Source organism: Pan paniscus, chromosome 6, assembly GCF_029289425.2.
Source record: "Pan paniscus chromosome 6, NHGRI_mPanPan1-v2.0_pri, whole genome shotgun sequence".
Classification (NCBI taxonomy): domain Eukaryota; kingdom Metazoa; phylum Chordata; class Mammalia; order Primates; family Hominidae; genus Pan; species Pan paniscus.
This window is the reverse complement of record NC_073255.2, coordinates 195,691,705-195,718,185: the sequence shown is the minus strand read 5'-3', so window position 1 is coordinate 195,718,185 and position 26,481 is coordinate 195,691,705. Positions and strand designations below refer to the sequence as shown.

Here is a 26,481-nt window from a genome sequence, read left to right as displayed (position 1 = left end):
AAGAAATGGACTGTTAAAGTTTCTCTGGATGAAAACACACAGCCAGGATTTAGCTTTTACCATCAGCAATGCTTTGCTAGCAAATCATAACGTATCATATACATGCCATTGTATGGGAATGTGTGCCAACATCATTTACACTCAGGATTATATGCAAATCCACTACTCAATGACCTTCTAATGACTTTTAATACTAGTTTATGCAGTAGTTGAATTTGTTAAAGTTTTGTTTGTATAAGAGATATCAGTGATGGCTATATTTCCATAAATCTGAAAAAAATAAGGAAACTAGCCTGGAAAGATTTATTCTTAGTGAATCCAGAGTCACTGAGTTCCCATGATACTATTCAACTCTTGGAGCAGAGGCCATATTTTTCCTTCATTTTCTTTGTTATTTTATAGTAGCCAAATATTAAACTAAGAACATATGCAGAAGCAAAAACAACACACCTCTCAAATCACTGGACTCAGACTATTGCTGTCATGAGTGGAGGCATCTGGTCTCCTTCAGGACTGTGAAATATAGTGTGACATTGGGTTCTGGGCACCATAAATTAGGAGGCCCACTGAGAGGTCTAGAATGGCCAATGGGAAAGGGATATAGCTCACGAAACACGCAAGGGAACTTGTGAACACAAAGGAAAAATGACACTTGAAATTCCAAGGTGGGGAGGAGGAATTATATCTGTTCTGGAAGACCCCCAAGGAAGAGTGACAACCAAGGAAAAGAAAACTCAGGAGGAGATTTTGGCTCATTCAGAACTGTTCAAAGCTGCTCTTGCTGGCCTTTGGTTGAAAGCATGAGGGATTTCTTAGCCCTGAATGTGCTCAAGAGGAATGTGGATGATCACAAAATAATCTTGTTATTAAAAAGAATCCTACTGCCGGGCGTGGTGGCTCACGCCTATAATCCCAGCACTTTGGGAGGCCGAGGCAGGTGGATCACGAGGTCAGGAGATCAGACCATTCTGGCTAACATGGTGAAATCCCGTCTCTACTAAAAATACAAAAAAAATTAGCCGGGCGTGGTAGCGGGTTCCTGTGGTCCCAGCTACTCAGGAGGCTGAGGCAGGAGAATTGCTTGAACCCAGGAGACAGAGGTTGCAGTGAGCCGAGATCGCACCATTGCACTCCAGCCTGGGCAACAGAGCAAGACTCCGTCTCAAAAAAAAAAAAAAAAAGACAAAAGAAAAGAATCCTACTATGCAAAACTAAATTCTTCACCTGTGCCTGGGACTCTGTCTTTCTAAAGGATTTTGATCAGCCAATCAGTTTCAACCCACTTCCTGCCATCCTCGTTGCCACCACCCTCATTTCCCTCCTGGACTATGTAAAGGAAAATAAGCTAATCAGCTTCAACGTCTATTTCTCCATCAGCTCCTCCCATTATGATGTAGGTTTCTCATTCTTAAAAACAAGCATAAACCAAAATCTGGCACTTCCCACATCTCCTTCAGCTGCCAACCTTTCTCTTGTCACTTACAGCCACACTTCCTGTATGCACTGTCTAGATGCAGTCTGCATCATTTCACCCTGAACACACATCACAAACCACTCAGCCTGTGGACCACTCCTCTGAGTGTGACCTTGCCAAGGTCATTCATGATTTTCATGTCAATGAATCCAGTGGACATGTGTCAGTCCTCAAGTTGAATGATCTCTCACGGTGACTCTTGAAACATTCATATTCCTGATGCTCCCATGACTACGTTTTCCTGGTGTTCTTACCAACTCCCCGACCACCACTGCTCAGTCTCATTTGTTATCTCTTCCTCTTCTATCCTTAATGCAGAAGCCCAAGAATGTGAATTTGAAGAAGGATTCCAAGTGATCTGATGCCATGATTCAGGGGCCACACAGGAAAGAACACTGCCATACATGGAACTGTTCAGGGGCCAAATGTGGAGAACACGGCTGCACATGGTGGTGTTCGGGGCCACACTGGAGGACACGGCCGTACATAGAACTATTGAGGGGCCAATGTGGAGAAGGCAGCTGCACATGGTGGTGTTTGGGGCCACACTGGAGGACATGGCTTTACATGGAAATATTCAGGGGCCAGCGTGGAGAACGCAGCTGTACACGGTGGTGTTCAGGGGCCACACTGGAGGACACGGCCGTACATGGAAATATTCAGGGGCCAACGTGGAGAACGCAGCTGTACACGGTGGTGTTCAGGGGCCAAATGTGGAGTATTCAGGGGCCAACGTGGAGAACGCAGCTGTACACGGTGGTGTTCAGGGGCCAAATGTGGAGAACGCGGCTACACATGGTGGTGTTCAGGGGCCACACAGGAGGATGCTGCCATACATGGAACTGTTCAGGGGACAAATGTGGAGAACGCAGCTGTACATGGTGGTGTTCGGGGCCACACTGGAGGATGATGTCGTACATGATGGTGTTCAGGTCTACACTGGAGGATGATGTCGTACATGATGGTGTTCGGGGCCACACTGGAGGATGCTGTTGTACATGGTGGTGTTCAGGTCTACACTGGAGGATGCTGCTGTACATGGTGGTGTTCGGGGCCACACTGGAGGATGCTGCTGTACATGGTGGTGTTCAGGTCTACACTGGAGGATGCTGCTGTACATGGTGGTGTTCAGGTCTACACTGGAGGATGATGTCGTACATGGTGGTGTTCGGGGCCACACGTGGAGGATGCTCTCGTACATGTTTGTGTTCATGGGCCACACGTGGAGGACGCTGCTCCCCAGGGCTCCTTCCTGACCCTAACCTTCTCTACCACACATTCCCCTGGTTTCAAAGAAATATAAGGTAAGGATTTCGAAAGGACTCTCCCTTGGCCCCTGAGCTGTAAATAGAACTGCTTTCTCAACATCTTCACTTGGACTTGAGTAGACACATCCAAACTTCTCATCTTCATCTCCCAGCCTTCTCTTCTTCCAGATTCTCTGTCTTAGGGCCACCTCCTGGGCACATATCAAGTGAAATGGATCCTGGAGTGGAACAGAAAATAACTGGCAAAATCTACCTACCATTCATCTAGTCGTTCATGCCAGAAACCTGGAAAACAGCTTTCGCAGATTCTCTCCCTACCATCCAACAGGCAGCGACTCACCAGATTCTCTTGGCTCTGTCTCCTAAATGCTACACTTATCTACCCACTTCCTGCCATCCTCATTGCCAGCACCCTCATTCAAACCATCCTCATTTCCCTCCTGGTCTACGTAAAGGAAAATAAAATCTCAGGACCCTCAAACTCCTTATGCCAAAGGGAAAGTTAAGCCTGGAAACTGAGTCGGCCACAGAGCCATCCTCTCCCCAGATGAATAGCTGTTACTTCAAAACCTGTGTCAAAACATTATGCATTAGCCAGACCCCCACAGAAAGGCAAAAGGCCTCAGGCGTCTTGGGATGACTGCCCCCACAAAATCCCTTTAAGTAAATTCTTTGCCAGCCTGTAAACTTTTAAAATGTCTATCCTCCCATAAAACATGAACCTGTCAACTGTAGCTCTACGTCTGCCATCTAAATGTAGCTCATACAGCTAAAGCCTCTTCACCTCTTCAGTGGTAGCGTGGATTGCTAGTTTACCTCCACACAGGCAGAACGAAGGCACGAGGAGATCAGTCCTTCCTCCACCCACACAGGTGCATCTGCACAATTGATTCTTCCTTTACTCTGTTTTCTTCAAATGTTCAGCGTATGTAAAATGCAGATTTACTGGGCACTGAGTAAAGTTTCACAAGAATGTAACCATTTGCCTCACTGCCTTCCCCCCGATTTTTAAAGGGAAATGTACAAATATTAAACATCCTGAAAACATCTGAAAAAATAGCCATAGACGCGTCTGTGACTCACGTTTTTTCCTGGGCATGCTCTCAAGCCGGCGCAACAAATCTTCACTGAGACACCTGCCTCAGCCACTCATTTTGGTTAACAACTACTACCTCCTCCTGCCTGGTACCCCTTCTTTAGGGGCCCTGGTCGCCCTCTGAAGGGAATCCACATTGTGCATCTTGTTCTCCAAGGCTGTCCCCTCTCTCTCTCTCTCCTTTGCACCATGCTGTCCCCCCTTTACAACATGCTGTCCCCTCTCTCTCTCTCTCCTTTGCACCATGCTGTCCCCTCTCTCTCTCTCCTTTGCAGCATGCTGTCCTCCCCTCTCCTTTGCAGCATGCTGTCCCCCCCTCTTTGCACCATGCTGTCCCCCCTCTCTCTCCTTTGCACCATGTTCCAGCCACCAGGGCCACGTTTTGGGCATCAGTGCACACATTCTTCTCCTACAGGCTTCAGCACATGTCGTATAATTTTTCTTTCTCAAACAATCTTTGTCTAAGTCCCTATCATTACTTGGGTCTCAGCTTGAAGGTTGATTCCTCTAGAAAGCCTTTCCCAAACTCCTGAAAAACGCAGCAGCCTCTGTGGTAGCCCGACCACATGATTTCCTATTTACCTTCACTGGTAAACCATAAGCTCTCTGAGGGCATAGCTATGTGTGTGTTCCCACCACAGAAAGTTGTAGTTTGGAGCAAGCTTCAGAGGCTCTTCAGGACCCAGAGAGAGAAAAATGTACGTGTTTGCCATTGTCTCATCTGGCCTTGGGCAGGTGCGCGTCTGCCTTGTGTTCCCATTCTCTCTCTCAGTCGGGCCCCAGCAGAGTCCGAGGGACGCCCTGCATGCCGTGTGCATCACCTGCTGTGTGGGCTGCCTCCTTCCCACTGGGCTCCTTTCCTTCTGTTGGGGATATTTCTACCATCGCCTTTGTCCTGCCTCCATCCACAGCAGCCCCCTTCTCTGCCATGGTCAGTCTCGAATCTGGGCCTGGACAATCTGGGTGACGGGATGGAGGTCTTTGGTGCCTTGTATCAGATCCTGTGATCCTTCCTCCTTTGCTTTCCTTGGAACCTGCATCTGCCCTAATAAAGTCTACATTTGACAGAGCTTTGTGAAATGGTCATAGGAGTTTGGAAATCCAGGATATGCATGGCCTACGCATTGTCTCTGAAGCCCCAGAGTTGAACATGTTTCCATTGCTCCCTGTGTAATCATCTTCCAGACAAACAGACAATTACGACTACATCTAAGCAGCCAGGCTTGAGACCCTTTAGACCCAAGACTCAAGGGGACGTTGAAAGACTCGAGAATATACAACTTTTATGACTCAATTATTCTAGGTTTCTCTGTCAATTCACTCCATATCAGGATCTCCGTAAACCTCAAAGAAAAACACTAATAATGAAAAAAGCCTTGGAAATGCACTCAAAGTGTGGGTAACTTGAGGTCCTCTGCCAGGAGGCATTAAAGTGAGAAAATCTGATCCTAAACGAACAGGAAGGGCCAGCCAGTGCCAGGCTCCACAGGGACACTTGACCTTATATCATGTTTATGTAGAGCTGAATGTGAATGCTGCCCTCTGGCCATGGCAGAGGCCTCAGAAGGACTGGCCCATAAGGCCATGCTGAGCAACAGCTCCTGGCCTTCGTGGCCCGCATGTGGCCCATCTGGCCTGGCTTCTGCTCGGCGCACTCTCTTGTGCTTCCTGCCCCTGAAGCGGGGCCGCAGCTGCTCCACCAGTGAGTGTGAACCCAGGGCCCACATTAAGGCTGGTGTTTCTCTCATGGACGGTGGAGGGTTGCCCCCAGGCCTCAGTGTCTAGGGGCTTCCAAGGGAGAAATTTGTTGCTATATGAGCACAATTTGTTGCTGTAAGGATGGCTGCTCAGAGAAAGGCCATTGATAATCTCACTGAAATGGACGTGGAGAAATGTTTTTTAATGATCAACTTTAAAAGTTAGATTTGTATGAACTAATTCAGTTCAATGGAGAAAACACAGGCCTGGGTGCTGGAGACCTGGATGGAGTTTCGGCTCTGATTCTACCTGTGTAACTTGAAAAAGTCTCTTGACCTGTGAGATGCCGGGTTCACTATGTCACACAGAGTATCTTCCAGCTCTAAACACTTGACAATCTTTCCCAGCTCACGATGCCAGAATTCTATGACTGTTCTTTCTAAAATCTTGTCAAATGTGCTTCTTAACATCTACTCTGATTTGTTACCTCTAAGCACTCATTAAAAGCTGAATCCAAACCCTGACCTCATGGAAGTTCTGATTACAGATTACTTTTTTCAGTTTTGCTGTCACTGCAAAACAAGCATTTAGGGCCATGAAATAAACCCTCAAATAACCACAGCTCCATGCAGTCTCCCCAGAATTGCTCCTGGGGATGTGTTAGCAGGAGAAACGATGGAGGGAGAGGAGCTGGGAGCCTCCGGCCAAAGTGAGGAGTGACTGGGATTCTTTTCTCTATGCAGCTGCCGCCATTTTCAGCCTACGTGTTGCTTCGTCTTCTGACATATCTCCACGTGTTTCTTTGCAGGACTAAATGACCATCATTCATCTCAGAGGTCAAATCTCTAAATAAAAGTAGTTAACGCTAGTAAAATGGACACTGATTTGAGCATGAAAATGTTGTAGGATGTAGTCAGGCCCCAGGGGGATATCACGTTCTTTACGTGCCTCCTTAGACTCCACCTCCCTGTCCATTTCCCCCGACCTCCACAAACTCAGCAGGCGTGGGCCCAGACCCTCTCCTCATGGATGGGGCATCCTGGTCCCAGGCCGTCCCCTCATGGATAGGGCATCCTGGTCCCAGGCCGTCTCCTCATGGATAGGGCATCCTGGTCCCAGGCCGTCTCCTCAGGCTCAAGGCATCCTGGTCCCAGGCCGTCTCCTCATGGATAGGGCATCCTGGTCCCAGGCTGTCTCCTCATGGATAGGGCATCCTGGTCCCAGGCCGTCTCCTCAGGCTCAAGGCATCCTGGTCCCAGGCCGTCTCCTCAGGCTCAAGGCATCCTGGTCCCAGGCCGTCTCCTCATGGATAGGGCATCCTGGTCCCAGGCCATCTCCTCATGGATAGGGCATCCTGGTCCCAGGCCGTCTCCTCATGGATAGGGCATCCTGGTCCCAGACTGTCTCCTCATGGATAGGGCATCCTGGTCCCAGGCCGTCTCCTCATGGATAGGGCATCCTGGTCCCAGGCTGTCTCCTCATGGATAGGGCATCCTGGTCCCAGGCCGTCTCCTCAGGCTCAAGGCATCCTGGTCCCAGGCCGTCTCCTCAGGCTCAAGGCATCCTGGTCCCAGGCTGTCTCCTCATGGATAGGGCACCCTGGTCCCAGGCCATCTCCTCATGGATAGGACATCCTGGTCCCAGGCCGTCTCCTCATGGATAGGGCATCCTGGTCCCAGGCTATCTCCTCAGGCGTGGGCTCCAGGCCATCCCCCCAGGAGCACAGTGACTGTAGGGTCCCTTGTGTCTTCCGTGAGCACTGCCTCTTAGGGCCCATTGTTCCGGTGGCTGTGCCTGTGTCCTGTGGTCCGTCATGGGAAGATCATAAACTGGAAATTGTGGACTTCAGGGTCTGACAAGCTGAGTCTCAGTCCTGGCTTTTGTCCTACCTGGAGGTGCAGTCTTTGGGTTACCTCGCCTCCAGCCTTAGTTTCTTTGCTCATACAAATATTTTTTAGGGGCTTTTTGCAGCTTGATGGTGATAACATAAGTAAATGCCTGAATGAAGTGCCCTTGCTGTCTGCCCCTCAGGAGAGTCAGCCATTCACTCGCATCCTCAGTACGAGGCCTCTTGTTTCTCCCTTGGCGGACAGAATCAGCTCTGAGTCGTTGGCTGGATCCAATACCTGGTAGCTACCAGAGACCTCCCCTCCCCCTCTCTTCTCACGCCCAGCGGGGCCCAGGTTTGGAGGGTTTACCTCCCCGTGGCCGTGAGTCATCCCTCCATCTCTGCCACTGCGGCTGTGGTTTGGATGCAGACCCTTCTCTCCCTTGGCAGGGGTCTGGGCCTTCTGACTGGTCTCTGTCCCTCCTTCTCCACCTGCACCCAACTGCTGGGTTTTTTAAAATAAAAGGGATTGGATCAGGGCCCTCCTTGACTCCACACCCTTTGGGGCCCCTGGCCCTGTGGGTAAGACCCACGCTCCGTGCTCTGGTTCCAGGGCCCTGCACATGTGGCCGGGATCACCAGGAAGTCCTTGCAGGGTACACAGCGCACACTGGCTGTTGACTCAGACTGGACTTGGCCAGGGACGTCCACTTTGCTAAGTCCATCTCCTCATTTCTGCCCCCACTAGAAGCACCATTATGATACATTTCCTTACAATAGAAGCTCTTAAAGCCCAATTCATAGGACCTTGGTCTGAGGCAAACAGAATGCCAGGGCCAGCAGCCTCAGTGGCAGCTATGACCCCCCACCTGTGGGGTTGCCATCTCTCAAAAGTCTCACGCTAGTTCCTAAATGTGCGTGTGCCCAAGTTTACTGAACAATTACAGTATTGACAGCACAAACACTGGAGAAATATAAATGGAAAAATAAAACAATTTTTGTTTAATAACTAATTTATTTATTAAACAAAACTGAATGCTTTGGAAAGAATAAAAGAAAACTGCTAAAAAATGCTTGTTGAATAGATATGGGAAAACTTCTGAGAAAGATTTTAAAATATTATAAAGCTAACAAAAAATGTTTGTAGATGGCTTTACCTCAATGTCCTTAAGTTCTATTTTATTTTTACAAAATGAGTAGTATAAATAAAGCTTTGTGGATGTGATTTATTCCAGAAAAGTGGTGTAAAATTTCAGTCAAAAAAATATTTAAGGAAAAGTTATGGCTCAACATTAAAATATGGGCAAGAGAATGTAGTTTTGTGTCTTGAGTTGAAATAAAATACCTAGGGTGGACCTTTCCCATTGGTATGGTTTTTGAGGCTACCTGACTTTCTGATCCAGACGGAGTGGGCGAGGGCTCCTGCGTCAGAACTCGCAGATGCTCGACCCACATCCAATCTGTTCTCACGGCCCCCGAGGACCTCACAGAAGATGGTCATGATATTCGCCACGTGCACAAAGAACAACCAAGCTCCTTGCACCAGTAAACCCAAAAAGGCCCGGCCTTGGGAGGGACTGGGCTCCTTCTCTCCTGCTCAGGGCTCACGTTTGAAAAGGAGAAAACATTGAGGAAACCACACCCAGGGCACCGCGTTCAGGGAGCACTTACCAAGGCGAGTCAGGGTAACTGTGATCACAGAAGCCCCTCCTGGGCCACCCCTGACTGCCGAACATTTTCTGAGATGTATTGGGTCACATTTCTGGCTGAAAACATTTGACTCCTCCCATGGCTCAGAAGACGCAGGTGCATCTCGCTGTCGTGGGAGCCTGGTTCCCAACATCAACTCTTTCTGTCCAGTTTCGTCAGAGGGTGGGAGATTAGGTACAATCTGCACTGAACCCCAGAAATCCCCAAGCTCAAAACCATTCTTCTCCATGTCTCTGGCAATTCTCTGCCAGCAATTTATTTCATGTGCTCTGTCTCTTTCTTAAAAATTAAGTAAAGTGCCATTTCTTTAAAATGCTGAACAGTTAGACTCTGATAAAAACAGGAACTTCCCTGTATTATTTTATAGCTAAATTTACTAAATATTAGGCCTGACTCTCCTTATATACCCCAAGGGTATTTTCAAAAGTCTTGCCTCAAGAGCTTCCAAACTGCCTTGTGCACCTGCTCACCATACAGGGAACTGACTGCATGGAGAGATGCCCGTGATGGGGCCTCCTGAATGCTTCCTAATCCATCTGTGCAGAAGACTTGACTGTGTTTAATTGCCAAGCCATTACAGGCTAATACTAATAAAATACAACAAAAATAAATTACTAGAAAAATATAATTGTAAGAGATATACAAAAGCAAGTGTAGGTTTTTATTAGAGTTGAAACAAAATTATGTTTCAATAAATACAATCAGAACATAGTATAGAAAAATTATCAAAAATGCACAATTGTTTATTGAAAAGTATACACACCAATACAGGCATAACTTTTGGTCCTTTTACAATCATAACTAAATAAAAACTTATGAACAAAACAGCAAACTTCCATGTCATGCTTTGAAAGCATATTGCAAACAGCAGTAATGGGTCTTTGATGTGACATATTCCTTCTCTCCTCATTCGTCTAATCCATGCAGGAGAGCTGGAGACGCACGTCACCCAGGGAGAAGCTCACCCACCCTGTTTCCCTGTTTCCATGTTTCATCTTTGGAAGCTCAGAGGCCATCCTGACAGAGGAGTGTTGATGACACAGGAGAGGTTGAATAATTTCAGCAGGCTTAAGATTTTATTTTGTCCTGCATGTAGGGGCTCACACTGTAATCCTAGCACCCTTTGAGGCCAAGAGAGAATCCCTTGAGCCCAGGAGTTCAAGAGCAGCCTGGGCAACATAGTGAGACTCCCATCTCTACAAAAAAATTTTTCAATTTGCCTGGCATTGTGGTGTATGCCTATAGTCCCAGTACACAGGAGGTGAAGGTGGGAAGATCACTTGAGCCAGGGAGGTCCAGGCTGCAGTGAGCCCTGATAGTGCCACTGTACTCTAGCCTGGGCAACAGAGCAAGACTCTCAAAAAAAAAAAAAAAAGAAAGAAAGATGTGATGCCTTCAGTCCCTCATCAGCAGTTATACTAACTATGCATTCTGTAAAATTATAATTAATCTTAAATTATTTCTCAAGAAGAGAAATGGATTCTGGTTTTATATATGTTTCTGTTACAGTTGACAAGCTGGTCCTGAAACACCACCAGTGGAGGTGCGGACGGCAGTGGCAGCAGCATCCACTCACCGTGTGAGTCCTGCAGGACCCAGGCCAGGCTCTGCCTGGTCACTGAGGCAGAGCTTGGACCCCGCACTTGGGGGACACTGGGAGGCTGCTGCCTCTAACGGCTCACTCGAGGCTTCCGTTCTCTGTCCGTGGCTCTAACCAGGCTCTGAGCAGCCTCGAGTCCTCTTCACTCCTGGAACTCACCTGGAAAGGGTTGGTGGCTCCTTCGCTCCAGCACTTCAGTGGGTTCGGGGTGGCATTGATGGGGGGAATGTCCTGTGTGTGAGATTTCTGCACACACGTGTGAGTGTGTTATGTGTGCACGTGTGTGCATGTGACGTGCGTGTGTGTGCACGTGCATGCAAGTGTGTGTTAGGCATGTGAAACTGAAGAGAAACACAGTAGATGCTCTATGGCCTCCACTCTGTGGCTCCCCTGGCAGCAGTTTTTACCCACACCCACCGTTTCTTATGCAGCAGATGTGTTTTCACACAAAACTGCCCACAGACACGCACTGTGTGAATCAGACAGAAGCCGAGCCACTTGGTGCACAGGTGTGGAGAGAGGAGAGACCCACGCCTGCTGAGGCAGCCTCTGTCCACCTTCTTAAGTCCCTCACCAAGCAGGGCTTGAACCCCTCTTCCAGTTAGAAGGTGAGGAAACAAGGGTGGGGAGTGTCCTGCTCTCAGCTATGGCCACGGTCTCCATGCTCAGCCATGCTTGGGAAGAATCCCACACACCAGCTCCCCCAGGCCCGAGGTCCTCCCGGGGGCCCGTCCTGAACTTCACCAGGGACAGATTCATTAGCACTTGGATCTAAATGACAAATAATCAGTGGTTAAAGTCTGCTGACATTTTAGGGGGATCAAAAGTGGTGAAGGAGCTGCCTTCCGGAGGCCTCCAGGCCAGCGGGCCCTCAGCTCTCTCGGTCTCGCTGGGGCCTGCCTCCTTCTCTGGCATAGAAACAGCAGGAGCTCAAAATATTTGAAAAAGGAAGGAAAAAGAGGAATAAATAAAGGAAGGAAGGTAAGAAGGAGAGAAGAGAGGTAAGAAGGAGACTGGAACCTTCTGAAATCCCCCCTTGTTGCTGACATTGAGGGGCCCCTCTCGGAGCCACACACACCTTGCAGGTTTGTATTTGTGCCCAATGGACTAGACCCAGTGGCCAAGCCAGGAGGCTGAGGCTGTCTTCCTTCTGTCACACGTGATAACGTGAAAGTGCGGTGCAAATACAGGATGTAAGAATAAGAGAAATTTAGCATTCTCATTCTGCAGTGATATGACTGATAAGTGATACGACTTGCCTTAAAACACATACTCATGAGCTCAGGGCACCCAAAGCCTCTCACTCATCTATCCGTTCACGTATCCCTGGAGCTTCTCCTGCAGGCCAGTGCGAGGAGGCCGTGACCAAAACACGGCTCCTGTCTTCAGGGAGCCTGTGACTTCCCTGGGGAGCAACGAGGTAAACAGGTCATGAAGACGCACAGTAGTTGCTGAGGGAGCTAAATAAAAGCACGTGGGAGGAGCCTCTAACTGGGGAGCTTTTCCTGGGAGGAGTCTGGTGAGTTGAGCCCTAAAGGACCAGAGGGAGGAGCCTCTGACTGGGGAGCTTTTCCTGGGAGGAGTCTGGTGAGCTGAGCCCTAAAGGACCAGAGGGAGGAACCTCTGACTGGGGAGTTTTTCCTGGGAGGAGTCTGGTGAGCTGAGCCCTAAAGGACCAGAGGGAGGAGCCTCTGACTGGGGAGCTTTTCCTGGGAGGAGTCTGGTGAGCTGAGCCCTAAAGGACCAGAGGGAGGAGCCTCTGACTGGGGAGCTTTTCCTGGGAGGAGTCCGGTGAGCTGAGCCCTAAAGGACCAGAGGAAGTCAGCCACGCTAAGGAGCGGGGAAGGCCTGGGAGAGGCTGTTTCTAAGCAGGGAGCAGAATGCACGAAGCCCCCAAGGCCCATGAACTCTGTGGCTCTGTGGGCTCACAGCCAGCCCAAGCCCGGGTGGGCACGACTGGGCTGGCTGCAGTCTCCCTCAGTTCCACCACCCTGTCTGCAAGGAGCAAAGAAACCCCAAAGTACTTTGTTGTCTTAGTAAACACAACAGGTGTCTCTGATTATGATAATTTGTAAACGTAATAGAAGCACGTTTGAGAAAATGTTGAAAATCAAAGGGGAAAAATATGTACCTTTAATCTTATCACTGAGCATAGTGAACATAGCAATTTAGATATATTTCCTTGTATCCTCTTCTATATACAAAAAGAGTTAATCATAGTTTATGTACAATTTCATAATTAGATTTTTCACTAACCTTTATAATCACTGGTGTATTTCATACGCGAGGGCCAGCACCATGGCATGCAACCTGGGGCTCAGCCTCCATCTTCCCACACGCAGCGCCGTGAGGGACCCCTGGGATTTGACGTGGAGGCAGGGGTGCCCTTCAGTCTTGCAAACTCACTGAGCACGTGCCAGGCCTGAGCCAGGCGGTGGCAAGAGAGACAGGTGATGCCACAGAGGCACTGACATTCCAGCATGGTGACAGACAAATCAGGTTTTAAAAAGTGACAGAAACTAAGCACGATGATTACAACATGCAATTTGTGTTGTAATGAAACTATCACAGGATTTTATCAAATGAGATGATAAAGGTTTTATAAATTTGAAAGCCAAATAGAAAATTAATATGATGATGATTTTTATTAGTGACATAGTTCATTTCTAAGATAATTGATAATATGTTTAGACTAAAATTGTCATAAGAAATATTTAATATTAATGGAAACTTGTGTTTATTACAGAAGTGGTAAGAAGGAGCAGGCTGGGTGACCTTTCCTGCTGATTTATTACCTTATAAAAGATTCCAGGAAGTATTTTGAAAACACCATTTTCTGGTCTCTTTAAAGCACATATGCTGGGAAAGTGGCCAAGATGCAAACTCTTAAGCTCTTGGAGGATTTCAAATGTATCCCCTCGCTAGGAGGTAGAAAATGGCACATTCTGCCTTTGATCCCCAAAGAGGAGACAAAGTTGTTTTAGAAAAATTGCTTCTCTGGAATTTAACCAGAGTAAAGTGCCCTTGTCAAGGCTGGTTCAGCAAAACGAAGGAGCAGGCCACGTTTGTACTCACACAGATGAGCCCTCTTCTTGTGGCTGTTTGTCGTGCTATTTTCTCACTTTCTGATAAGATTTTCTCAGCTCAGCTGCTTCTGGTTTCAACACATGGTCATTTCCTGTTTATTTCTTTTAATTGAAACTTCAGTTTTTTACATACTCTCATTGTTCATGCAAAGCCTGCTTTTAAAAATTAATTTAAACAATTCAACAACTACCTACTAAAGTTACCCCAAATGAAAAGTAGGGCATTGGAAAGGAACCTACATCTGCCTGAATGCCCCCATCCCTCCCTCTCCCCAGATGGCTGATGTCTGTGTCTGGGCTTCCTGCACATATGTGTCTACATTGGAAGTATGTCCCTAAAAATCATGTGGCTTCAGTTTTATTTGGTTGTTTTTTTTTTTTTTTTAAATTTTGGGATTTTCACTTGCCAGGCAAAATTAAATTGTTAAAAAAATTTTTCTTTTTCTTTTTCTTTTTTTTTTTTTTTGAGGCAGAGTCTTGCTCTGTCGCCCAGGCTGGAGTGCAGTGGCGCCATCTCAGCTCACTGTAACCTCTGCCTCCCGGGTTCATACCATTCTCCTGCCTCAGCCTCCCGAGTAGCTGGGACTACAGGTACCAGCCACGATGCCCGCCTAATTTTTTGTATTTTTAGTAGAGACAGGGTTTCACTGTGTTAGCCAGAATGGTCTCTATCTCCTGACCTCGTGATCCACCCACCTTAGCCTCCCAAAATGCTGGGATTACAGGTGTGAGCCACCGCACCCGGTCTAATTGTTAAAATTTATGCATCTGATTGCATGTCGCTATATTCTTCACTTGGAGCACTGTAAAATAACGTATGGTTTGAATGTGCAACAATTTATCCATTTTCCTGTTAGAAGTGATTTGAATTGTTTCCAGATTTTTGCTTTCCTGTGAATGAAACATTTTTGCTGATGCCTTTGGTGCTCACAGGGAATATGAATGCCGCAGCTCCCAGCATAGGGACAAGCTGCTGTCCACAGCAGCAGCTCCAGCTTTATTCCCACCAGGAATGTGCATGGGGTCCAGGCAATCTGCATCTGCCCCTTTGCTTGGTGCCATCAGGTGTCACCACTTTTTCCCACTTAAATGACAGTAAAATGTTATCTCTGTGATTTGGACTTGCATTTTCCTGATCACTAAGGATATTCGGCCTCTGCATATATTTGTTGGTTATATGTTCCATTTTTTTAAACTGTGTGCTGCCTTTTGGACACTTGTAATTGAATTATCAGTCCTTTTCTTATTGATTTATAATAGTTCTTTGAATTATAGACACTAAACCTTTGTGCATTTTGTGTGGAACATATCTGTTTTTATTTTGTAATGTGTTTCCAATTTCTTTAAGGTAATTTGATTTTCTGTTATTGATAACTCTTGTTGGGCTTATTTAAGAAATCTTTGACTACTTCAAAGTCTGGAAGATTTTCACCTGTATTTCCTGTTTTCATTCTTCCTAATGAAATGGAGCAGTGTCAACACATGCACAATTTCTGCTGCATTCTCAAGTTGCACCGAGCAGCAGTTTGGAATTGGTGTGCTGGCTTTACCGAGGCCATATGCTTTTAAAGCTTTTTACCTAACATGGAATGAAAAATCTGGATCCTTAATTGTGTGATTTAAGGTATCAGCGTAAGTGGAAAACATATCGTAGAGAGCTCCTCCCGACGTCTTTCTGTTTACTTGGTGAAAGTGCCCACTTCCTTAGAATGGGTGCTCCCAAAATGTCCAGGGCACTCTGGGCTCCTACAGGATGTCTTGGGCACAGTTGACACAGACTCATTCCTCTTCCGTGAGAAACCTTTTCTTGGAGTGACTAAAACAGGGTAGGACTTGGGATCATCCTGCTCTCACTGCTCTTGCTCCAAAATCAGCAAAATTCCTTCTTGCTGTGAAGAGCTTTTCAAAATATCAGATATGAGGCATTATTTTGATTCATCCTAAAAGCAAAATTACTCTGGAGTAGATGGATGCCCTAACTTTGATAATAAGTACATTGCAACTGCAAAAGGAAAATAAAATCTCAGATCCCAAACTCACTATGCCAAAAGGGAAAGTTGAGCTTGGAAACTGAGCCACAAACAACTCCCTTTCCTTCTGTTAAACAGGGACCTCCCCAGGTGGCCTCTCTCACCCTGACAGTGTAAAGTAACACCTTATCTTTGTGAGTGCAGGACAATAAATTGTCCCACCACCCACCCTGACATGAAGCCCTGTTTGCCTTCTTCCTCCACTCTGTGTGTACTTCATCTCGTGCAAAGTGCAGGTTCACTGAGTGAGAGACAGCCACATACTCCGCTGTTCCTCTCCCCTCCTTTCACCTGCAGCTTGTGGATTCACTGAGCACTAATCAAAGCCTCACAAGAATGCAACTTCTTGTCTGATTTTTTTCTACAGAACCTCTCTTTTTTTCCTTTCCTCCTTCCCCTCCTGCCTGCTTTTCTCCTTTAGGTATTGAGGCCCTCAAAACCCTCTTTGGAAAAAGTATGGGCCACAGGTCCTACTGCAGTGTGTCTCTTTCTCCTGAGTACATCCTCAACCTCGGCAAAATAAACCTCTAAGCTGATTGAGACCCGTATCAGGCACTCTTTGGTTTACACAACATGCAGGCAACTTGCAACATGATTGGAAAGAAATAATGTTGCTGTCAGTTATGCAAAGCCTTCCATTCTAAAAACAACACACACATTGCTTTAGTCATTTCAAGCAGACTAAAAGAAAGGAGTCCAATTTACTGACTAAAAAAATGAAAGCAGATGGATTGCACCTGGGTAAAGTATTCCTTGACTAACAAACCAGGAAATTCCAGGCTGTGTTAACATCCACAAGAGGTAAGCAAGAGTTCAGACCCAGCCTGCTGCCCAGATCCCAGGAGACACTGTCTTCTTTCGAATGTTTTCACATTTTTTGAAGTTTAACACAAATAAGAAAATACCCAAAGTGTAAACACAAGGCACTCACTCACATGGTCACCACCTTGGGAAAAGCGTGTGATGTTTGCCAGGCAGAACCTGTGCCCACCCACCCAACACTCGTGCGGCAGTAGTCTAGCTTTGCCTGGCTCTGAACTTCGTGGAAGGGAAGGGAACAGTGTGTGTCTCTGGAGCCTGGCTTGTTAGCCCGTGCTGCAGATGCCGTCATGATCCACTGAGACCTCCCTGGGTTCTTGCAGCTGCTGGAAGCATGGTCGGCAGAGGGCCTGCAACTGCCAGGTCCCCTGGGGGATTGCCTGGCAGGAAGACGCTGCCTTACCCAAAGCCACACCCTTTTTCCCGGGCTCCGTACGTCCACTGACCACTCCAGGTGGGAGCGAAAGGCCCACATTAAGGACCACTTGGGAGGATCATTGCAGCTTCAGAGCTTCTATAGGTCAGCTGAGGCCTCTGTTGAGACTGAATTCCAGGCAGATTCTTCCTTTGCCCAACCCTGCTTCCTTCCCTCCCACAGGTGCACTCCTAAATGAACCTCCAGCATAATCCTTTCCATGTCATTGTCTTCCCAGGAGCCAAGTCTGTGAAGCCCACACCAGCAGTGGTAAAACAGAACAGATACTGGGATGTCATCTTGGAGCTCAATCACCTGCCACCAGAGACAGGTGCCTACTGCAAGGTGAAGCAGCGACTGGCCCTGGCACAAGGAGCCACACCAGCGTCAAAACTTGGACCAGAGGTCAGCGGGGTTCACAGACCAGCAGGTGTGATATAAAAGACATTTAAGAAATATCGGGAAATAATAATTAGCAGGGCCCAGAATCTCATGGCTGCTATCAACTTCCATGAACCCTTTGAAGAAGGAAGTGATGACTCAGCAACTAAAAGCTGAGTGTAAACCCTAGAGGGCTCCCAGGAGCATGAAAAGGGCTCTCAATTTAAAAAACAAAAAACAGCTCTCATCTCCTATAGGTGGAAATCATGACCCATCTCAGGACGGGATCTCAAAAGCTGCAGCTCCCAAGAAGGGCAAACCCTCAACCTCACTGGGTTTGTTGTGTCAAAGCCAAGCCCACAGATGAGGAGAATTTGTCAGCTTGGAAGCACTCTCGTGGAATATAGGAGAGGACCCCAGGCAATGGGGAAACCCTACTAGGCTGGCCCCTATGAGTGAAGCGTGAAGCTCTGCAGCAAGTGAGGTGGAAATTGTGCCAGAGCTTCCCTGGAGGGTGCCGATGTTAGGGGGTTCACAGGCTCAGGGAAGTGGGCTGAGGCAGACAAGCAGCTGGAAGACTGTGACCCCCAGCATCTCCATCAGCTAAGGCTGCTGTCACAGGCACCATGGACTCAGTGGCCTCAACAACAAACATTTATTTCTCATAGTTCTGGAGGCCAGCAGCTCTGGTGTCTGCTGTGGGTGCCTTCTCCCCGTGGCAGAAGGAGGGAGAGAGAAAGAGCACTGGTCTCCTCCTCTTCTTGTAAGGGTGCTAATCTCATCCTGGGGGCCTTACGATTACGAGCTCATCTGAACCTAATTACCTCCGAAAAGCTCCACCCCCAAATATCATTTACACTGGGGATTAGGGCTTCAATCTGTGAATCTGGGGAAGATGCAGACATCCGGGCCATCGCACGTGGGAAGCCCCAGGGGAATGTACAGGTGGCAGGAGAAACGGTGGCTCCCCGTGCACGTGCAGGCTGGGCTGCCAGCAGCAGAGTCCATCACTGAGGGAGGCTTTCTGACAGCTGTGGGGCAAAAGGACCCTGAACAATACAGACTAGATGGCTGCACTTCGCCTTCAGCAGCCTGGTGGATGCAGTTATCTTCATCTGTGACAAGGCTGGAGTGGCCTTGAAGGAACCTGATCCACAGAGGGTTAACAGAACAGTGTCGCTGGATGCAAAACAAGACAGGCAGTGAAAAGAGGCACTATGCAGTGTATGCAATGAAAATAAGGACGATAATGAAACAGGTCATGGTCACCCCAGCACAACTCAGGGACTCGCCCAGTTTCCAGACTCACGCCAGTGAGGGGATGGTTTGAAGGAGTCGCCAGGTCCACAAGAGGAAGGAGCTTGACCCACGATGGCGAACGCCCATGGCACTGACTCCCCAGTCCTTCCTGACCCTCGATGGTGAGTCCACATGGCGCTGATGCTCTTCAGTTCTTCCTGACCCACGAGGGCGGGTGCACATGGTGCTGACTCCCCCAGTCCTTCCCTTATGCAGGTGACTGCACCAGAGTAAAGGGGCAATACCCGGACTTTTCTTTCTTTTTTTTTTTTTTTTTTTTTTTTTGAGACGGAGTCTCGCTCTGTCACCCAGCCTAGAGTGCAGTGGCGCAATCTCAGCTCACTGCAAGCTCTGCCTCCCAGGTTCATGCCATTCTCCTGCCTCAGCCTGCTGAGTAGCTGGAACTACAGGCACCTGCCACCAGGCCCAGCTAATTTTCTGTATTTTTAGTAGAGACGGGGTTTCACCGTGTTAGCCAGGATGGTCTCAATCTCCTGACCTTGTAATCCACCTGCCTCGGCCTCCCAAAGTGCTGGGATTACAGGTGTGAGCCACCGTGCACAGCCAATACTTGGACTTTTCAAAGACCCTTTAGCACAACCCCTGAAGTTGACATTTATATGCAATGGTCTGAAATGTCATCGTGGCCCTTCTGTTAAAATGGGAGCACTTTGAGGCTAAGCAGCTAATAGAACTTTGGCTCAGGTCCAGGTCACAGTGAGTCCACTGGATGCAGAGGCCACTTGTTCATCACCTCCTAGGTCCCCGAATGTATAACTGGAATATACTTTCTTGGTAGGTAACATAACCTCCATGTTGCTTCCTTCTCTGCCCAACCCTGCTCCTTCTCCTCTCCTTCCACTTGTGTTGATCTAAAGAGCTCTCCCTAACAACTTCAGCATGTTCACCTCCAGTTTTTAATTACAGATTAAATTTCTTTAGGGACCCTAGGGCTACTCAGGCTTTCTATTTCTCCTTGGGTTGTATTTGCTTAGTTGCACATTTCCAGTAATGTGTCCATTATACCTAAACTATTATGTTAATCTCTTTTATCATTTCTAGTAGCTTCTTTTATAAATTCCATGGTATTTTCTATCTAGACCATTATGATTACTGGAAGTAGTGCCAGGTTTTTTTCCTGTCCGATCTGTATGTCTTTTATTTATCTTTATTCCTTTTTGCACTTACAGGGACTTCCAGTACAATGTTAAATTGGAAAGTACAAATGGACACATATCATGAGTGCATGTTGATTTTTATCAAAAGCATTTCAGCATCTATTGGTCATATGGTTTTTCTTTTTCATCTGTAATATGGTATGTTACACCATTTGTAGCACTCCTATGTTTGATTATAATACAATATGATACATGACATTGTTTGATTTTCAACTTGAATAAACCTCATATTCCTGAGATAAAACTAACTTGGCTTCCATGCATCTCCCTTTTAAAATATAGATTCAATTTACTGATATTTTGCTGAGGATATTTGCCCCTCTATTCATGAGGTATATGGTCTATAGTTTTATTTTCTTGTCTTTTTCTGGTTTTGGCATCAAGAGAATGCTGGCCTTACAAAATGAATTTAGAAGGGTTTTCTTTCCTTTTTCTATTTTCAGGAAAAGAATGTGTAGAGTTGGTATTTTTTTCTTTGAATATGTGGTAGAATTTCCTAGTATAATCATCTGTGCCTGAGTTTTCTTTGTTGGAAAATTAACTACAGGTTCAATTTCCTTAGTGATATAGAGTTATTCAGATTATCTTTGTTTTCCTGAATGAGATTCAGTAATTTAATCTTAATTATCAAATTCATGGGTATAACTTGTTCATAGTAACCCCTTATTTTACTTTTAACTTATGTAGGGCTTGTAGTGATATTCCTTCATTTAGTTCTGATAATGGTAACTTGTGTCTTCCCTCACTATTTATGGGCCAGTATTGCTAGAGGTTTACTAATTTTAGTGACCTTTTCAAAGTATAAGCTTTTGATTTCATTGATTTTCTTTATTGTTTTCAATATTACTGATTTAGGCTTTTATTTTTATTATTTTTTCTTCATTTTCTTTTGTGTCTTCCTCCTCTCTCTTTAGGTAGAGTTATTCCTCCTTTTCTAATATAAACATTTAATGCTAGAAAATTTCCTTCTAGTCATTGCTTTAGCTAGATCCCACAAGTTTTTACATGTTTCATTTTTATTTTATTTAGTTCAAAATATTTACTAATTTATCTTGATAGTTCTTTATTGGTCCATAGGTAACTCAAAGGTATGTTGTTTAATTTCCAAATATTTGACGATTTTTTCATCAATCTTAATATTATTCACCTCTAGTTAAATTCCCTCATTGTCAAAGCATATACATTTTGTGTGACTTCAATTAAATTCATTTTAAATTCATTAAGGATTGCTTTATGCCCCAGAATGTGGCCTATCTTGATGAATGTCCCATCTGTGCTTGAGAATATGTGCTGGAGATATCTTGAGATATCTATTCTGCTGTTAAGTCATATTGTTTGATTGTGTTGGTCAGACATGTAGATCATTACTGATTTTTTCTCTACTTTTTCAATTGATTACTGAGAGAGAACTACTGAAATCTCCAAATACAGTTGTAGATTACATCTCACTTCTATCAGTATTTGCTTCATGTATTTTCAAGCTCTGTTGTTAGGTGCATAAACACTTAGGATTATTATGTTTTCTTGATGAATTGACCTTTTAATCATTAGGTAATGTCCCATTTTTACCTTTTGGTTTACCTTCTTCTGCAGACTACTTTGTCTACAGCTTTCTTTTGATTGATTAGTATCTGCATGGCATATTATGACCCAGCATGTAGTTGGGCAGTATTTATTTATAAAAATTAAGAGTCTTTCTCTTTTAATTGGTATATTTAGACCATTTACACTTAATGTAAGCATTAAGATATTTGGATTTATTTCTACTATGTTATTATTTCCTCCTTTGTTCCTCTCTCTTTCCCTTCCTGAATTCTACAGGGACATTTAAATAATATTAGTATTCTACTTCAACTTATCTATCTCTTTTTTTGCTATAACTCTTTATATTATTTTTTTACTGGTTGCCCTAGAGATTATTAAATCCCTACACAGTCAACTTAGAGTTAATATTGCACCAGTTCAAGTAAAATGTAGAAGTATTGCAGCTATATAGGTCCTTTTACCCTCCCCCATTTATATTACATTTAAAAAATATATTACATCTGCATACACTGACATTCCCTGAAATTTTTAAAATTTTGCTTTCAATAACAGTATATATTTTAAAGATCTTAAGATAAGAAAAATTGTTTGTTATATTTTCCCATGTTTATTCTTGAAGTTCCAGGTTTTCTTCTTTTTCTTTTCTACAGCCTGAAGAGCTTCTTTTAGCATATATATATTTCATTGAATATAAAATTCTAGGTGGCCAGTCTTTTCCTTTGGCTCTTTAAAGATGTTGTTCTACAGTCTTTGGTTCTGTAGTTTCTGATGAGAAATTCACAATCATTCAAACTGCTATTCCTCTATATGTAAGGTGTCACTTGTTTCCTCAGCTGCTTTCAAGATTTTTACTTACCAGCTTAAGAAGCTTTTGGGCTGAGGTTATGAAGTTTTCTACATTTATTAATTTGCATATGTTAAACCAACCTTGCATCCCAGAGATAAAGCCTACTTGACTGTGGTGGATAAGCTTTTTGATGTGCTTCTGGATTCAGTTTGCCAGTATTTTGCTGAGGTTTTTTGTATCAATGTTCATTAAGGATATTGGCTTGAAATTTTCTTTTTTGTTGTATCTCTGACATGTCTTTGTGTCAGGATGATACTGGCCTCATAGAATGAGTTACAAAAGTGTCCCTCCTCCTCAATTTTTTGGAGTAGTTTCAGTAGGAATGGTACCAGCTCTTTTTTGTACATCTGGTGGAATTCAGGTGTGAATCCATCCGGTCCTGGATTTTTTTATTTTTGGTTGGTAGGCTACTTATTATTGCCTCAATTTCAGAGCTTATTATTGGTCTGTTCAGGGATTCAAGTTCTTCCTGGTTCAGCCATGAGATAGCGTATGTGTCCAGGAATTTATCCATTTCTTCTAGATTTTCTAGTTTCTGTGCATAGAGGTGTTCATAATATTCTCTGATGGTTGTTTGTATTTCTGCGGGGTCAGTGGTAATGTCCCGCTTGTCATTTCTGACTGTGTTTATTTGAATCTTCTCTCTTTTTTATTAGTCTAGTTAGTGGTTTGTTGTATTAATTTTTTCAAAAAAAAAGCAGCTCCTGGATTCATTGATCTTTTGAATGTTTTTCTGTGTCTCAGTCTCCTTCAGTTAAGCTCTGATTTTGGTCATTTATTGTCTTCTGCTAGTTTTGGGATTTGTTTGCTCTTGGCTCTCTAGTTCTTTTGGTTGTGATGTTAAGCTGTTAACTTGATGTTAGGTTGTTAAGCTTCTTAAGCAGATAAACAGCTTCAGCAAAGTCTCAGGATACAAAATCAATGTGCAAAAATCACTAGCATTCCTGTACACTAACAACAGTCAAGCCAAGAGCCAAATCATGAATAAACTCCCATCCACAACTGCCACAAAAAGAATAAAATACCAAGAAATACAGCTAACTCAGGTGGCGAAAGCTCTCTACAAGGAGAACTACAAACCACTGCTCAAAGAAATCAGAGATGACACAAAGAAACATAAAAACATTCCATGCTCATGAATAGGAAGATCATTAACATGGCCATTCTGCCCAAAGCAACTTATAGATTCAATGCTATTCTTGTTAAACTACCACTGAGATTCTTCACAGAACTAGAAAAAAAAAACTATTTTAAAATTCAAATGGAACCAAAAAAGAGCCCAAATAGCCAAGGCAATGCTAAGCAGAAAGAACAAAGCTGGAGGCATCATGCTACCCACCTCTGAACTATTAATATATTACAGGGCTACAGTAACCAACATAGCATGATACTGGTACAAAAACAGACACATAGACCAATGGAACAGAATAGAGAACTCAGAAATAAGACTGCACACCTACAACTATATGATCTTTGACAAACCTAACAAAAACAAGCAATGGAGAAAGAATTCCCCATTCAATAAATGGTGCTGGGATAAATGGCTAGCCATATGCAGAAAATTAAACTGGACCCCTTCCTCACACCATATACAAAAATTGACTCAAAATGGATTAAAGACTTAAATGTAAAATCCAAAACTATAAAAACCCTGGGAGACAACATAGCCAGTACCATTCGGGACACAGGCACAGGAAAAGATTTCATGAGGAAGATACCAAAAACAATTGCAACAAAAGCAAAAATTGGCAAATGGGTTCTAATTAAACTAAAGAGCTTCTGTACAGCAAAAGAAACTATCAACACAGTAAATAGACAACCTACAGAATGGCAGATAATATTTTCAAACTATGCATCTGACAGAGGTCTAATATCCAGCATCTATAAGGAACTTGAACAAATTTACATGAGAAAAACAAACAACCCCATTAGGAAGTGGGCAAAAGATATGAACAGACAGTCTTCAAAAGAAGACATACAGATGGCCTGGAAATCATATGAAAAAAACTCAACATTACTGATCATTAGAGAAATGCATAATGAAAACTGCAATGAGACACCATCTAACACCAGTCAGAACTCCTATTACTTAAAAGTCAAAAAATAACAGATGGGTGGGGTGTGGTGGCTCATGCCTGTAATCACAGCACTTTGGGAGGCCAAGGCAGGCAGATCACCTGAGGTCAGGAATTTGAGACCAGCCTGGCCAACATGGTGAAACCCCATCTCTACTAAAAATACAAAAAAAATTAGCCAGGTGTAGTGGCACATGCCCATAACGCCAGCTGCTTGGGAGGATGAGGCAGGAGAATTGCTTGAACCCAGGAGACAGAGGTTGCAGTGAGCTGATATCATGCCACTGCACTCCAGCCTGGGTGGCCAAGTGAGACTCTGTCTCAAAAAAATAAAAAAATAAAAAAAAATAACAGATACCTTTTCCATCTTACACTGTAATAATAAAACCTGTTGGAAGGATTTTAAAATGCTTAAATCATCACAATTTCCCTCTGCATCAACATTTCTGACTTGGATTTTCAGTCCCCCTAGGGCAATAGGATCCACTAGCTAAGTTTTCCTCAAGGAACTTACAGGACTCTGCCTGCTACATATGATTTATGTCATTCATTTGGCACTTACCAAGTGTTGTCAAGTGTTAGGTAGCCTTTAAATTAATGCATGTGTCATCTTTATAAACAATTTGGGGATATTTTGGCCCCAAGTAACAGAAAAAAGTAGAGGCTTAAACAAGATAGACCTTTATTTCTCTATAATATCCCAACGTTGGTATAATGATTCATAGCGTCCGGGAGCCAGGCCCTCACATTTTGTTGTATTGTCATGCAGGGCTTCCATTGCCAAGATCCTCATTGTCCAAGGTGGCTATAAGGAGCTGGAGTCCAGCCATCATGTCTCCATTCCAGAAAGAAATATGACAGAAGAAATGAGGAAAGATATGCTCTTCTTTTTAAGGACGCTCCTTGAAATTGCCCATACATCCCATTGGCCAGACCTTACTTTGCCACACCTAGCTATAAAAGAGGTTGAAAAATAAGGCTATATCTTAGATGACCATATGCCCAGTAAAAAAACAAAACACGTTGAAACAAAACCAATTTCTGAAAATGAAGGGAAAAGGAATGTTGGCCATTTCTGTCACAAAGGGCAAGATCTATTTTCTTTTTTCCCCACTGCAATGTGGTGAGTGCGCAATATTTTTATCAAATACAATCAGCATGTAATGCATTTAGAAGCTTCCTGAGTTAAATCTAAAAGTTATTTTGGGGGAATTCCACTTTTGTTAGTGGTAATTAGGTAATTTGTCTCATGAGAACAATTAGAAAATCTGGACAAAGAAAAAAAGGTTTACTTGAAGGTCTCAGAGAGACACCAAGGATATGGAGCCAAGATCTAGGAAAATAAAGAAGCCCAGGGATGCTTATCTACAGAGATGCTTTCTGACTCCTGGAAAGGCAAAGACAAATGAGAGATGGGGAAGCTTAGCAGAACCTTTGTTCTGGTGATAAGCCTTTGTTCATCCCTCTGGGATGAAAACTGGAACCTAGGGCCTGCCAAGAAAATAAGTGACTTGCTTAACATAAAGGATGATGCAGAAATAGACCTGCCCTTGCAAAGGCTAAAGCCAGATTAAAATCCTCTCAACCTTCAGGGTTGAATTAAGGTGATCTGGGATTGCTAATCCTATTAACCTAGCTGTCTGTTAAAAATAAACATAAATTATCTCTGAAGAAATATACCATCATCCTAGGCCTTAAACACTCCTGTATGCTTTTCATATAAAATATACATTCCTAAATTTAAAAATCCCTTCTCTCAAGGAGATATGTGATTTGACAAATTAAATAATAGACAATAGAAACAGATCCACAAGATCAGTGAAAATATCAGAAAATACTTTATAATAAACATTTTTAATACAAAAGGCAATAAAAGACAAGACTGAAAATTTTGACAGATAAATTGAGATAAGATACAAGGAAAAAAAATTCTAGAACTGAAAGGTAAAATAAATGGAACTAGGAACTCAGTGGATAAGGTTAAAAGCAATTTAGACAAAGCTAAAAAGACAATTAGTGGAATTGGAAGATAGTTCAGAAAAAAATGTACAGAACAAAGAATGAACAAAGGGAATAGAGTAAAAAGAGATTAAGAGGCATAGTGGATATAGTGAAAAAGTATGGCATGGCTA

At 44.4% G+C, this 26,481-nt stretch overlaps 1 long non-coding RNA gene across 1 annotated transcript; it reads left to right on the top strand.

Moving 5' to 3' along the window:
* Nucleotides 1–9,775: 9,775 nt before the first annotated feature.
* On the top strand, nt 9,776–20,130 carry LOC129398386 (uncharacterized). The gene is made up of 2 exons (XR_008626132.2): nt 9,776–10,842; nt 17,263–20,130. It is a non-coding gene; the product is annotated as an uncharacterized LOC129398386 (long non-coding RNA).
* The last annotated feature ends 6,351 nt before the right edge of the window (nt 20,131–26,481 follow it).